The 13,648-nt window shown below is 35.5% G+C and overlaps 1 non-coding gene across 1 annotated transcript; it reads left to right on the top strand.

Moving 5' to 3' along the window:
* The first annotated feature begins 7,418 nt into the window (after window positions 1–7,418).
* On the top strand, window positions 7,419–7,525 carry LOC113873993. The gene has a single exon (XR_003506055.1). It is a non-coding gene; the product is annotated as a small nucleolar RNA R71 (small nucleolar RNA).
* The last annotated feature ends 6,123 nt before the right edge of the window (window positions 7,526–13,648 follow it).

Here is a 13,648-nt window from a genome sequence, read left to right as displayed (position 1 = left end):
TTCTGGATTTCCTCTTTAAATTCAGGATAGTTGTTCCCAGCTATTTGGAATGCTCTGTCAGGAACAATTTTTCTTCTTAGAATATTGGCTCTGAAAAAGTTTTCATGAGCCAAACTTTTGAATCTCGGATCATGTGTGGCTGGTGGTGAGGATCCTGAAGGTATAGCTGTTCTTGGTGGAGGTGATGGTGTAGGTGAGGGTGCAGGTGCAGGTGCAGGAGATCTGGTTGAAGGTGGTGGAGAAGGTGAGGGTGAAGATGTAGGTGCAGATGATCTTGTCTGAGGTGAGGGAGAAGGTGAGGGTTCAGATATCTGAATAGGTGAAGAGCTTGAGACACCATCAGTTCTGGCCCTTTTTGATGCTGCAGCTTGGAGATTTCTGCTGGATCTTCTTGTTGGGGTCATGGAATATGCAGCTCGCTTCTTCTTAGGGGTGGTAGAAGATGCAGCTTGCTTCTTCCTAGGAGTGGTAGAAGATGCAGCTTGCTTCTTCTTAGGAGGACCCACAGGTGTGTTGAATGAAGTCCTAACCATTTTGGAATTTTCTGCATTGAAGGAGTAATTGTCAGTTAAAAATTTTAGAATCAAGAATAATCTTATACTGCAGAAAATTTAATCAAGCAGTTTGCAAAAATTAAAATTTTCTAATACTTCTCATCATGCAATCTGCTAATAGAACCAACACTCAATTGCACAACTTATTCAAAACATGCAAAATCTAACAGTAGAATTTCAGAGTGCACACTCTTATCAATTATCAGGGTAACGCAGAAAGATAATTACATGCCTTGACCAAAATTTCAAACTGATTTTGCCCTGACAGCCAAAATTCCCACGTTGTATTCATTTTGCAATCAAGTATACATTTCAGATAATCCCAATTTAATGTCTAACTCAATTTCAGCACAGCTATGTATTCTAATTTTCAATTCTACAGTTTCAGAAAGTTCTGTTGCTATCAGTTCAGATTCTGCAGAAATGTGGTTCATAATATATGCAATGTAATTTCAATTATCCCATCAGACTAACAAACATGACAGAGAGCAGCTATCTGAAGTATTATCCATTCTATTTTGAACCAAATAGCCTCAGAATTTGAAATTAAGTTTTCTGTCAGGACATGTATTATACAATGCACATAATAGATGCTCAACATTAATTCATCACATTCAGAGAAATTTAGATATTTCTAAGCTGAAAATTCAAGATGTGTTCACTATCATTAAAAGTTAGGGTAGTGCAGAGCAATGTTTTCAAACATAATTTGCAACCCAATCATTCTCAGCAAAAAGTTATTCCATCAAAGTAGTGCAGAATTACTTGTCCTGGTATTTTCCTAACATTCGATTGCATTACATGCAGTGTATGTTTGCAATTAATCTCATTCAACAGTCTTAGCTCAAACAACTTTTCACTGAATTCTTTTTAGGTCCTCCCAATTTTTGCAGAACTTTTATTCAATTATGTACAATGCAGATTCGAATGCTCCATAAATGACAGGGAAGACTTCTTCAGTGTATTGCTCCTACAGTGCCTCAGTACCCTATTCTACATTTTTCCAAGTTTGTAAACAGAGAAAACCCTAGCTACAGTTACAGAGGGATGAGAGTAAGTGTACCTTGCAGGAAGATGTAGTATTGAATGAGAAATGCTGGTTGATTCTAGGTCGACGCACACAGAGAGTGAGATTTGCAGAGAAAACTTAGACAGAGATGAAGTTTCAAGCATGAAAATTGTGTGTGCGTGCTCAGGTTAGGGATTATATATGGTTACGCTGGGCACGTGACAATTTTTTTTTTTAAAAGAAATGAACGTTGTAAAATTAATTGATCCCAGCGTAATCACTATTATTCAAAAGAGTGAATGTTCCAGAGAGTGAATTTTTCAGGGTGAGGCGCGCGTTATCACTATTGCTGAGCAAAGTGATAACGCGCAGCAAAGTGATAACTTTTTTCAATAAAAGTACTAACGCAAAGATATTAGAAGTTTACTTACCTGTGCGTAGTCACTCTTGACAGAAAAAAGAAGCGTTTCAGAGAGCTCATTTTCCCATCTGTCTCTGCGTGATCACTTTTATCAGTAAAAGTGATTGTTCCAGCAGAAAACCTCAAATTGCATTCTCTGCGTAGCTTCTTTTCTGCAATAAAGTGACTCCTCTCATTAATCAAATACCTCTAAAACCTCAATTAATTAAACTTTCACTCTTAAATCCATCAAATACACACTCTTCACATTGAATCTCAGTTCAAGTATCTCAATTATGCCTCAGAAAATCAGATTCAGTGGACTATTCACATACATTATGCAGAAACTTCCAGAAGTTGGTAACATCAGATTATGCAGAATACTAAACTCTTAACTACACATTCACCTCATCAATTCTCAGATTAAGCAACCAAATGCACCTCAGAAACTCAGATTCAGCAATATTTGTGTAGAATTTTTGCAGCATATCAGAAATTTACAGAACAATAATATGCAAAATTCTAAAAACACTATAGAAAGCTTAAACTGGGTTAGAAATGTGAGTTGCCTCTCACAAAGCGCTTCTTTAATGTCACTAGCTTGACATTAGTTGTTCCTCACTCAAGAGGAACCAATTTCAAGCATGATATGTTTCTTGCAAACTCTTCTCCATGATAGATCTTCAATCTTTGGCCATTGACCTTGAATTCCCTCCCTGTTTTCTGATCTTCTATAAGAATTGCTCCAAAGGGAGATGTTTCCTTTATTAAAAATGGTCCAGACCATCTAGATTTCAATTTCCCTGGGAACAATTTTAACCTTGAATTGAATAACAGCACTTGTTGGCCAGGTCTGAAATCTTTTTGCAGAATGAACTTGTCATGGATTCTCTTGGTTCTTTCTTTGTACAACTTTGCATTCTCATATGCTTGTTGTCTGAATTCCTCCAATTCATGCATCTGCAGAACTCTCTTCCTTCCAGCACTTGATAGATTAAGCCATTTTGTAGTCTAATATGCTCTATGTTCCAGCTCTAGGGGTAGGTGACAGGCCTTTCCAAATACTAACTGATATGGAGACATACCAATTAGAGTTTTAAAAGCAGTTCTGTATGCCCACAATGAATCATCCAGCCTCTTTGACCAATCCTTCCTTGAGATGTTCACTACCTTTTCCAGAATTTGCTTGATTTCTCTATTTGAAACCTCCACTTGTCCACTTGTTTGTGGATGGTATGGAGTAGCAACCTTATGCTTCACACCATATTTCATTAATACAGCTTCAAGATACTTGTTGCAGAAGTGAGTACCTCCATCACTTATTAGCACTCTAGGCACACCAAATCTTGAAAAAATGTTCTTTCTTATAAAAGAAATCACTACCTTTGCATCATTTGATCTGGTGGGAATTGCTTCTACCCATTTAGACACATAATCCACTGCCACTAGAATGTATTCGTGTGAAAATGATGGGGGAAATGGTCCCATGAAATCAATCCCCTATACATCAAACAATTCCACTTCTAAGATGTTGGTTAATGGCAGCTCATGTCTTCTTGATATATTTCCACTTCTTTGACATTTGTCACAGTTTTCTACATACCTTTTGGCATCTTTGAAGAGTATAGGCCAAAAGAAACCTGCTTGCAACACTTTTGCAGCAGTTCTTGAACTTGCATGGTGGCCTCCATATTCTGAATTATGACAATGCCATAATATCTCAGCTTGCTCACTTTGTGGAATGCATCTTCTAAGTAACCCATCTACTCCAATTTTGAACAAGTATGGGTCTTCCCACACATAGAATTTGCTGTCATGTAGGAACTTCTTCTTTTACTGCCAAGTAAACCTCTTTGGTATGAATTGAGTGGCTTTAAAATTTGCAATGTCAGCAAACCAAGGCATGTTATTCACTGCGAACAGCTTTTCATCTGGAAATTCTTCATTTATTTCCAATGATTCAGTGGTTGAACTTTCCAAAGGTAATCTGGACAGGTGGTCAGCAACACTGTTTTCTTTCCCTTTCTTGTCTTTGATCTCTAGCTCAAATTCTTGGAAGAGTAGAATCCATCTTAATAATCTGGGCTTTGCATCCTGTTTTGTCAAGAGATATTTAAGAGCAGCATGATCAGTGTATACAATCACTTTTGAACCCATTAAATATGATCTGAACTTATCAAAAGCATATACAACAGCTAAAAGTTCTTTTTCTGTTGTTGTGTAATTCACTTGTGCAGGATTTAACACTTTGCTTGAATAATACATAGCATGTAATTTCCTATCTTTTCTCTGTCCTAAAACAGCACCCACTGCACTATCACTTGCATCACACATGAGTTCAAAAGGTAATTTCCAATCTGGTTTTGCAAGAATAGGTGCAGAAATCAGTTTCTCTTTTAAAACAGAAAATGCATGCAAACAATTATCATCAAATATGAAATCTGCATCTTTTACAAGTAAATTACTCAAGGGTTTAGCAATCGTGGAAAAATCTTTTATGAATCTTCTATAAAAACCAGCATGTCCTAAAAAGCTTCTAACTCCCTTAACATTGACAGGTGGAGGCAATTTACTAATGACTTCTATTTTAGCTTGGTCCACCTCCATTCCCTTCTCTGAAATTTTGTGACCAAGGACAATGCCTTCTTGTACCATGAAATAGCACTTCTCCCAATTTAACACAAGGTTAGTATCTTGACATCTCTGCAAAACAGTGGATAGATTAGCTAAACAATCATCAAAAGAATCACCAAAAACAGAGAAATCGTCCATGAACACTTCTATGATGTTTTCTACTAAATCAGAAAAAATAGAAAGCATGCATCTTTGGAAAGTGGCAGGGGCATTACACAATCCAAATGGCATTCTCCTATATGCAAAGACTCCAAATGGACATGTAAATGCAGTTTTCTCTTGATCTAAAGGATCTACAGCTATTTGATTATATCCTGAATACCCATCATGAAAATAATAAAATGAATGTCCAGCAAGTCTTTCTAACATTTGATCTGCAAATGGTAGTGGGAAATGGTCTTTTCTGGTTGCATCATTTAATTTTCTATAGTCTATGCACATTCTCCATCCAGTCACAGTCCTAGTAGGGACAAGTTCATTCTTTTCATTTGGTACAACTGTCATACCACCTTTCTTTGGAACAACTTGGACTGGACTTACCCAATTGCTGTCAGAAATTGGGTATATTATTCCTGCATCTAACAGCTTTATGACCTCTTTTTTAACTACCTCTTTCATGGCTGGGTTTAACCTCCTTTGTGGCTGCACAACAGGCTTAAAATTCTCTTCAAATAAAATTCTGTGCTTACAAAATGAAGGATTTATACCTTTCAGATCTGCAATACTCCATCCAATTGCAGATTTGTGTTCTCTCAAAATTCTGAGCAATTTTTCCTCTTGTTCCTCCTTAAGTTCGTTATTTATGATGACTGGATTTTCATGTTTCTCATCCAGAAATGCATACCGTAGGTGTGAAGGGAGTTGTTTCAGTCCTAGCTTTTGCTTTTCCTCTTCTTTATCGTCCTTTTTCAGCTCTTCTTTCACTAAATTTTCTGTAGGTTTTTGAATTGGCAGACCTTCCAATTGCTGCTGCATTTCCATGATATCTTCTTCATTCAGAGTTTCAGATTTGTCATTCCCTGCAGATATTACCTCTTCTAACACAGCAATTTCATCAAATTCTTTCATATGGTGTTGTGTAATAAAAGCATCCAGTATATCTACCTTCATACATGTATTATCTTCAACTGGATATTTTAAAGCTTCAAACACATTAAATATTACCTTCTCATCTTGAACTCGAAGCATAAGTTCACCTTTTTGCACATCTATTAAAGCTCTTCCGGTTGCAAGAAATGGCCTCCCTAGGATCAAAGGAATGTTAGAATCCACTTCCATGTCCAGAATCACAAAATCTGCAGGAAAAATGAACTTGTCAATTTTAACTAATAAATCTTCAACAACTCCATATGGATAAGTGTATGATCTATCAGCTAGCTGCAGTGTAATGTTGGTGGGCTTCACTTCCTCTACGCCAAGTTTCTGTAGAACAGCTAATGGCATCAGATTTATGCTTGCTCCCAAGTCACACAATGCTCTTCCCACAGTGCAGTTTCCTATTTCACAAGGAATGCTAAATGATCCAGGATCTTTCAGCTTTTGAGGAAGTTTTCTCTTGAGAATGGCACTGCACTCCTCTGTCAAAGGTACTGTTTTGTCATGCTCTAGCTTCCTTTTTCTGGAAAGTAGTTCTTTCATGAACTTTGCATATGAAGGCATTTGCTCCAAAGCTTCTGCAAAAGGAATGTTAATTTGTAATTTCTTAAAGACATTCATAAACCTTTCAAATTGTTCCTCTTGTTTAGGATTTTGGACTCTTTGAGGATAAGGCAGCCTCTTGTATTTTTCTGGGTCTATTGGCTTACAAGCTTCTTCAAAGAGTTGCTTTTTGGTTTTCCTTTCAGAATTCATGGGAACTTTTTCTTTTTCTTCTGAATGGTCTTTCTTCAATAGCTTAAAATTTCCTTGTTGCAGATCTTGTTCAATGTTTCTTTCTACTGCATCATTCACTTTCTTTTCTGTTGGTTTAGGGCTTGCAACTACAGCTCCACTCCTTGTAGTTATGGCTTGACATTGCTCTTTAGGATTGATTACTGTATTGCTTGGAAATCTTCCTTCATCCCTGCTGGATAATTGTTCAGCTAATTGTCCAATCTGTGTCTCTAGTTTCTTCATGGAAGCTTATTGGTTTTTGAAGCTTGTTTGAGTCACCTTCATGAATTGCAGCATAGTTTCTTCCATCTCAGTCAACCTCTCATTCATAGGCTTGGAAAATTTCTGATTTCCTTGAGGTTGAGTGGACGAATTTCTTTGAAAATAAGGCTGTTGTGTTGCTGGACCTGCATTAGAAAAAGGCAAATTTGAATTAGAATTCTTTGCAGCAGAATATTGATTATTCCAATTAGAATACTGCTGAGTTCTATTATTCAAAAATTGAAATCCAGGGGGATATGATGGCTGTTGTCTCTGAAAATTATTCATATAATTCACTTACTCTTGTGGTTCACTTGTGGATGCCTCACATGCACCATTTGCATGGTTTCCTCCACAAAAATCACAACTTAGCTGACTGGTAGGCATACTCCCTGTTTGCAGATTGTTGATTTGTTGTGTTAAGGCAGCTAATTGTTTTGAAAACATTTGATTTTGTAGCTGATTTTGTGCAAGAAAAGTTTCCAGAACTTTAGCTTCATGACCAGAGTTTCTTCCTTGATTCCTTGAGTTTAAATTCTGATACATTGAAGATGCCATCATGTCAATAATCCTCTGAGCTTCTTCCAAGGACTTTGTATTTAATGAACCTCCAGCAGCAGCATCAACCATTGTTCTTGTTACTGCATTCATCCCATTATAAAAAGTCTCTAATTGCATCCAATCTGGAATACAATGATGTGGACACCTTCTAAGCAGTTCTTTGTATCTTTCCCAAGCTTCATACAATGATTCTCCATCTTGCTGAACAAAGGATGTAATTTCTCCTCTCAGCTTAGCAGCTTTGGATGGAGGGAAGTACTTGGTTAAAAACTTATTCACAAGTTCTGTCCAGGTTGTGATGCTTCCTTGTGGTTGAGCTTGTAACCAACATTTTGCTCTATCTCTCAAGGAAAAAGGAAATAGTCTTAATCTGATAGCTTCTTCACTAACTCCATTCATTCTTATGGTGTCACATAGCTGCAGAAAATTTGAAATATGCAGGTTAGGATCATCAGAATTTCCACCAGAAAACTGATCTTGTTGGACTAAGTGTAACAAGGCAGGTTTAATCTCAAAATGGTTGGCTTGAATAGTTGTCCTGATTATAGAAGAGTTAAAACCTTGCATGTTAGGAATTGCATAGTCCCCTAATGTTCTAAATCTGTTCTATTCTGCCATTTCTATTGCTGGATTTGGTTGTCTTAAGGGTGTAGATGTTCTTTTCACTCTAGGATTACTCTGAGATTCTGGAGAAGGGATAACTTCTAACTCACTATCACTCCCTATGGCTTTTTCTGCTCTAGACTCTTTTCTCAATCTTCTCAAAGTTATGTCTATGTCAGGATCAAAGACCAGAATTGATTTATTCTTGTTTTTACCACGCATATACAAATCAGTTGAAGCAAAATTAGACAACAATTGATATTCAGAAATGTACAACAGAATTCATGCAAAATCTATCAGTAAAAGCATATAGAAACTTAAATCTAGCAGTTGCAAAATTGTAAAATCATGTAAAAATATGCAGACTAGCAATTACAAATATGAAGAACGATGAAAACTGAAATTATGCAGATAAACAAGGATGTAAAGATTCTATGAAGCAGACAGAATTATTATGCAGAATATTACACAAGGAGCAGTAAAATTATGCAGAAAGCAATCTGAAAGCAAAGCAACAAAATAAATGCTCAATCTAGTTACTTTTCTACTACTAATGATATTGAAATGCAAAATTTCCCGGCAACGGCGCCAAAAACTTGTTGTTCGCAATCTATACTAGCAAGTGCACTAGGATTGCAGCAAGTGATGAGTAAATTTAAGATCCAGATATCGTCTCCACAGGGAATTTAGGTTTCAAGTACCACTTCACAGAATTATAACCATTTGAGCCATACGAATTTTGGAATGAGATTTTTAACATATAACAGCAGCAAACTGGAACAATTAAAAGTAAAATGAACTTGCAGAAAACAAGACAATGAACACACAGTTATGTGATAACAAAGGAAGAAACCATAGCTAGGGAATTGCTTCACCAAAACTTCAATGTTTAATCAATAAAGTTCTGAATTAACAAGCAATTGGAAAGAATGACAATCAGTTTCACTTTATACTATTCAGAGGTTAATTCCTTAACTCAGTGAACCTAACATTCAATTAAACCATTCTAATTCCTTAGATCTAATTCAATTTAATGTTGCTTTAAGTGTAAGAAACCAAAAGATTGCAAGATCAAAGTTCCTTATCCCTAAGAAAACTAAAATCTCGGTGATTGGTTCAGATCTCAAGAACAAATTCAATTTCCATTGACAAAGGTTCCTCTGAATTTAGTTAATCAAATTTCCATTCAATTCACACGTGAAGTTCAGAATCAATCACTCAATCTATTCCAAAGCTTGAAATCCAGATCCAAATCAATTCAACATGTTCATTTCAGATCTACAATCCCTAACTATGAACGAATTACACAGCCATGGCAGCAGAAGAAGAAAAAGAAAGAGAAGAAGAAAAGAAGAAACTCAGAAACGCCATGGAAGCTTGCTCCACTCCAATTCCTCTTCGTGAAGCTCCAAGATTTGAATCCCCACTCCTCTCTCTCACTTCCTCTGACCAGAAACTAACTAAAAAATTGAAAATGAACATAATCCCCTTTTTTCCGGATCGCTTCTGGTATTTATAAAATTTCCCAGATCTTCACGTTATCACTTTTATGAGAAATAGTAGTTACGCAGAGAGTTTTTGGTTGCGCGTTAACACTTTTCCCAGAAATAGTGGCCACGCGCATTTTCCTGATATTGAGAGCTCTCTGGAACTATCACTCTTGATGATAAAAGTGACAACGCAGAGCCAAGGTAGTTGCGCGTTATCACTTTTTCTGATAAAAGTGACTACACGCAGCTCGCCAAGTTGAAGACTCTCTGGAACAATCACTTTTGATGACAATAGTGGTTACGCCCAGGCTTCACTTCTTCTTTGAGCTCTGAAGTGATCACTTTCACTGACAATAGTGATCACGCCCAGTCTGCAATTTCTTATTCTTGAGTTTTTGGAGTCCAGACTTGCTTCTTTCCTCTTCCTTGTCATCAAACTTCCATGAATATGATCCTTGCTCAATTTATTCCTACAAAAACAAGATTAAAAACTTAATTCCTAAGCAAAAATTTCACAATTGCTAAAATAACTACATATGTAAACAAAATTCAATTCCTTCTCTTTTTCTAAGTTTTTCTGCTTTCTTTATATATTTTTCTTATCATTTGTGTTAGAATTATGCTAAAATATCAGTCAAAATATGGATTCATCACTAAGGATAAAAAAAATAGTAGGGTCCAAGTAGATACACATAATTAAAATTTGATAAGATAATAACTTTTGGTCGATACAAGGCTAAACTAGTTGCAAAAGGATACGCTCAAATTTATGAAATTAACTATGAGGAGACATTTTTACTAGTGGCAAAAATGAATACTGTGAGAACTATCATTAGCATCATATTTTAGTTTGAGCCTACAAAAGTTTGATGTAAAAATGCATTCTTGCATGGAGACTTTGAGAAATACATATGGATATTCCCATAGGATTTGACACCATTGATGATGGAAACAAAGTGTGCAAATTGAATAAAGCTCTATATGGACTTAAGCAATCTCTTATTGCTTAGTTTGAGGAATTTAGTCAAGCTATGACATCCTTAGGATACAAGCAAGCTAGAGAGATCATAGTCTTCTCATAAAACACTCACAAGATGGTAAACTAGGACTTACCAGTTTATGTAGATCATGTGATCATTGTAAGTGATAATGAGATTGAAAATATAAGGAGAAATTAGCTGCTTAGTTTAAGATAAAAGATCTATGAAGACTGGAGACTTCTCTAGAAACAAGGTGGTAATAGGAAATAAAGGATTCTCTTATTAACATCCTCCCTCAAATTGATGCGCCTAATCTAAAAGCATTAATTTGCTTAAGAGAAACTAGTGAAGGGGACAAGGAACAAATTTAGTAAGAATGCTAACAAGTTAAGGTTATGAGCTGGCATGAGGCAAAAAGATGACATGATCATCAAGTGCCTCACGAATGGAGTGATAGTCCACCTTGACATGCTTCATACTCATGAAAAATAGGATTGACAACAATTTGAGTAACACTAGTGTTGTCAACATGAGAGGTGTAGCATCACGTTGAGGAAGTCCAAGTTCAACCAATAAATCATGAAGCCAAATAATTTTATAATAGACTGATGACATAGCCCAATATTCAAATTAAGCATCACGTTGAAACTCGTACTTACTTTTTACTTTTCTAAGAAATTAAGGTAAGACCAAGGAATATACATTACCTGTAGACAAATCTTCGAGTATCTAGACAAGTCGCCCAATTTGCATCATTATAGCCAAGCAAAGTAAGAGACGTATTAGCGCAATGACAAAAAAAGTGCATGAATTGACTAACTTGTTGTACTACAAATGAAATATTAGGACGTGTAATAGTCAAATAGTTAAGACTACCCATCAATTGATAGTACAACAAAGGATTAATCAACATATCACACTCATCATGATGATACTTTATATTAATTTCAAGAGGAGTATCCACAGGGGCAAGAAATTGTAGACCATCCATAAAAATCAAGTCTATAGTATATTTGTGCTGATTGAGGTAAATGCCTTAGAGTGCGAATAAACATTTTAGCCTAAGAAGTAATGAAGGTTACGGAGATCTTTTATATGAAATGAAGCATGGAGCTTATATTTAAGTTGTTGTATGGATGCTTGATCAGACCCTATTATAATCACGTTATCAACATAAATAAGAAAATAAAACAAAGCTAATAGTTGTATGATAAAACATGTTTTTATTTGCTTGATTGTGTCTTACATGAGGACATGCAAAAGCTAAGTGTGGGGGAATTTGATCAATTAGATTTTTATAACCTTATTTCCTTTCATTCCTAGTTCATTAATCCTCTTTTGTGCCTAATTGGTTTGAATTGGATCATTTTATGATGTTTGAATTTTATTTGGGCTTTATTTAATTTTTTTAGTATTTGGCAAATTTTGATACTGTTTTGGTTTCTGGACTATATCTTGAGTTGTAGAACTCATTTCATTGTGATTCTTGATTTGTAGAAAGTTAAGAGAAAGGTGCACAATTCTTATGAAGAGGTCAGAACCCAATTTTGATGATAAGAAGCTGAAACTGGGCCTGGAAAACGTTGGAACGCTGCACTCGCGGTTTCTGACCTTGGTGCAGTATTTGGGCCATATCTCAGTCCATAGATGTCCGTTTAAGCCCATTCTAGTTGCGTTTTGAAGCTAACACCAGGGATATAATTTCTCTTCATATCATAAATCGAATCAAATAGATCTTCATGGCCAAAAATAACATGCAATATCTTCACGGATTCAGCATGGATGCTAGGCAGCAATTACAAGCATAACTTTTCCTCTAAAATTCAAATTTGAACAAATAAGGATTCCAGAGACAGTTATTGAGTAGAGGATTAATGTAATTAAATAAATAATTATTATTTTTTATGTTTTGACCCTTAAGAGCCTGTATTTAAATTTAGGGCAGCAAGCTGTAAAAGGTGGGTTGAGACATTAGGAGATTAGGTTTTATGTTTTAGGGTTTTTGTTTTCCTCTTCTTTTTCTCTTCAGTTTTTACCTTTCGTTTTCCTTCATTAATGGAGACTTAGACTTTCATCTAGTCCAAGGATTGAAAAAGGGCTGAGAAACTCTTGAGGATCGGTTTTGCAATTTATTCAACAATAAATTTGGTTTCATCTCTTCCTTCTTTCTCCTCTTGCTAATTATGATTTCGAATTGAAGTTCTTCATTTGGATTGATAATTGTGCAATTGTTTGATTACATATTATTTGGTTGATGTATGTAATTAATTCTTGAAGGAGTGTGAATTAGATTTTCAGGTTTGAGATCTAAGATTAATGGCATTGGTGAATTAAATTAACACAAATCGATTAGGTTCTAGAGGTTTCTGAACTTTGAGCGAATTGTGTGTTAATTGAATGATGGGGGTTCTCGTGTGAATGCTTAATTTGAATTGAGGTTTCATTTGAATTTAATATTAATCACTAATTTGTTGATTGATGCATCTCCTTTGAATCCGGTGATAGAGTGGTCGTAGTTTTTCTAAATTCTTGGATTAGAGTTTTTAATTCTTGTTAACTTTTGATTCTAATTAGTGTTATTCTATAAATCAAACCTCCTCTAATTTTATAATTGTATAATGTTATCATCGTTGGGAGATGACTCGAATTGCACCTCTTACTACATAATTTTTTATACAATTCAATTTTTATTAGTTTGTCTGAGCTCGACACTCGCGATCATAATTGAAGAAAGAGGAATCATATTGACTCTAAGTAAAAAAAGAATCCAAGAAGGGTATATATGAATTTCTCAAACCATGCCCAGGGTGCTTACTGTAAACCATATAAAGAGCACTTGAGTTTACATACACTTGTAGAAGAAGAAGACAAACTCAGAGGAAGAGAGGGTCATATAAATGTCTTCTACTAGATCACCATGAAGAAAGACATTCTTCACATCCATTTGATGGAGTGACTAGCCTTTAGAAGTTGCAACAGAGAGAATGATTCTATCAAGAATCATTTTAGCAACTAGAGGAAATGTCTCATCATAATCCATTCCATTTTATTACCCAAAGCAACTAACCGAGTCTTAAAACAGATGATAGAGTCATCTGAATTTAGCTTCATAGAATATACCCATTTATAACCAATGAGTTTAACATTAAATGGGCATGGAACAATATTCCATATATACAATTATCTTAAAGTACCTATATTTCATCTTGCATTGCTTTTTCTCCCTGAGAGTCTTTAATTGCTTGTATAGATTGAGTAGCATAACCCATAAAGGCACATTGAAT

Source organism: Abrus precatorius, unplaced genomic scaffold (genome assembly GCF_003935025.1).
Source record: "Abrus precatorius isolate BTA unplaced genomic scaffold, Abrus_2018 Scaffold7, whole genome shotgun sequence".
Classification (NCBI taxonomy): domain Eukaryota; kingdom Viridiplantae; phylum Streptophyta; class Magnoliopsida; order Fabales; family Fabaceae; genus Abrus; species Abrus precatorius.
Note: the sequence above shows the minus strand (reverse complement) of the source record. Positions and strands in the feature narration are given on the sequence as shown.